Below are 2,334 nucleotides of genomic sequence, written 5' to 3' on the forward strand. Positions count from 1 at the left end.
CTCAGTGGTAGAGCACTGGTCTAATAAACCAGGGGTCGTAAGTTCCATCCTCACAGGAGAAAGATTAATTTTGGAAATCAGTTGCGCGTCGTGGCCGTATAGCAAACAGTACCTGTGATGACGAACAATTAGCGACAGGCGTTTTTTTTAAGATTTACTCTCAGATGTGATTAAGGCGAATGGCGCAGATAAAGCATTTGCCAAAGCGGTACAGCATAAGGTGGGACGAGGCAGTCTGAATTACATTTTATAGATGCATTTCTCACATATCTCAGTGCCTCTCGCGATCTTCGTCGTCGTCGTCGTCGTCTCCGTCGTCGCCGCCGCCGCTTCTGCAGAAGTAGCAAATGGCCATCGTAGCAAATGCGGCGAGGGACGCCCTGCCTTCGATTCCGAATGCACAAAGTGTGTGGTCTTGTTTCTCAGTCTATATTTGGTCGGTCTCGTCAGAGGTTGAATGTAACGAATGGGTGGGAAAGAGCAAGGGGCAGCGGCTGTGTAGAACGAAAACACAAATCCTCAGGGGTGTGAGCGTTTCGAGATGAGTCGTATACATGTAAATGTTGGTCGTCAGTGTCCGTGTGGCCTAATGGATAAGGCGTCGGACGTCGTATCTGAAGATTACAGGTTCGAATGCTGTCACGCTTGTCTTTTTCCAGTTCTGAAAAAGAAACATACCGTTTTAATGTAGCAATTGAGCAGTACGAAACCGTCTGAATGTTGCTGTTGACCATTTTTTGCTTGGAGATGCTCTTGAGCTTGAAACACACACAGCAAGCCCGGTGTTAACTAGCGAAATGGTCGGCAGAGTGCCGACACCGCGAGTTTTGACTGGCACTTGCACATCTAAAACAACGTCGGAAAGTAACTCGTTCGGCTTTTGAGTCACATAAAGTATGTGTGTTAATTTTGACGCCACTAGCTCTGCTTGTTGTCATGCAATTTCTTTGCCTCTCAGAAATGATTATGACATAAAAGTGAAGTACGTGACGAGTGTGACGTTAGGAAAACATTAGGCAGCATGGAGAGATTCTGTATGGGACCACCCAACCCAAACGAGTACTGTGTGACGTGCTACCCAGCAAGTATTCACCGAGGTAGCCGGCTATCTCAGTCGGTATAGCGTCAGACTCTTAATCCCAGGGTCGTGGGTTCGAGCCAGACGCTGGGCGGAACGGAATTTTGTTCCGCTGCAGGTGTAAATTACCGTTTTTCTGATTAACGAGATTTAATGGAAATAGCAACTTTAAACTTTGCCTACGTCTCTGTCAGTCGCAAGGAAACTGTATTTGAAGGTGAAGGTGATTTTGTAGACATGTGTGAAAGACATGTTCTGAAATGCAGGTGTTGTGGTTTGGAGAGCACATGGTTTACGTGTCAGATGTGTAGCCAAGCAGTAACTTGTCGCCATAGCTGCAAATATTAGCCGGTAATATGAAGTGTTGTCAGCTAAAGTCTGATGATGCAGACGACCGTAAGGACGAAGTACCCAAGAGTACCGCTAGGCCGCGCCTCTTTAGCTCAGTGGTAGAGCACTGGTCTAATAAACCAGGGGTCGTAAGTTCCATCCTCACAGGAGGAAGATGAATTTTGGAAATCAGTTGCGCGTCGTGGCCGTATAGCAAACAGTACCTGTGATGACGAACAATTAGCGACAGGCGTTTTTTTAAGATTTACTCTCAGATGTGATTAAGGCGAATGGCGCAGATAAAGCATTTGCCAAAGCGGTACAGCATAAGGTGGGACGAGGCAGTCTGAATTACATTTTATAGATGCATTTCTCACATATCTCAGAGCCTCTCGCGATCTTCGTCGTCGTCGTCGTCGTCTCCGTCGTCGCCGCCGCCGCTTCTGCAGAAGTAGCAAATGGCCATCGTAGCAAATGCGGCGAGGGACGCCCTGCCTTCGATTCCGAATGCACAAAGTGTGTGGTCTTGTTTCTCAGTCTATATTTGGTCGGTCTCGTCAGAGGTTGAATGTAACGAATGGGTGGGAAAGAGCAAGGGGCAGCGGCTGTGTAGAACGAAAACACAAATCCTCAGGGGTGTGAGCGTTTCGAGATGAGTCGTATACATGTAAATGTTGGTCGTCAGTGTCCGTGTGGCCTAATGGATAAGGCGTCGGACGTCGTATCTGAAGATTACAGGTTCGAATGCTGTCACGCTTGTCTTTTTCCAGTTCTGAAAAAGAAACATACCGTTTTAATGTAGCAATTGAGCAGTACGAAACCGTCTGAATGTTGCTGTTGACCATTTTTTGCTTGGAGATGCTCTTGAGCTTGAAACACACACAGCAAGACCGGTGTTAACTAGCGAAATGGTCGGCAGAGTGCCG

The 2,334-nt window shown here is 47.2% G+C and overlaps 1 non-coding gene across 1 annotated transcript; it reads left to right on the plus strand.

Moving 5' to 3' along the window:
• Positions 1-1,510: 1,510 nt before the first annotated feature.
• Trnai-aau (transfer RNA isoleucine (anticodon AAU)) lies at positions 1,511-1,582 on the plus strand. Its single transcript has one exon. It is a non-coding gene; the product is annotated as a tRNA-Ile (tRNA).
• The last annotated feature ends 752 nt before the right edge of the window (positions 1,583-2,334 follow it).

Source organism: Schistocerca gregaria, unplaced genomic scaffold (assembly GCF_023897955.1).
Source record: "Schistocerca gregaria isolate iqSchGreg1 unplaced genomic scaffold, iqSchGreg1.2 ptg000077l, whole genome shotgun sequence".
NCBI classification, from domain to species: domain Eukaryota; kingdom Metazoa; phylum Arthropoda; class Insecta; order Orthoptera; family Acrididae; genus Schistocerca; species Schistocerca gregaria.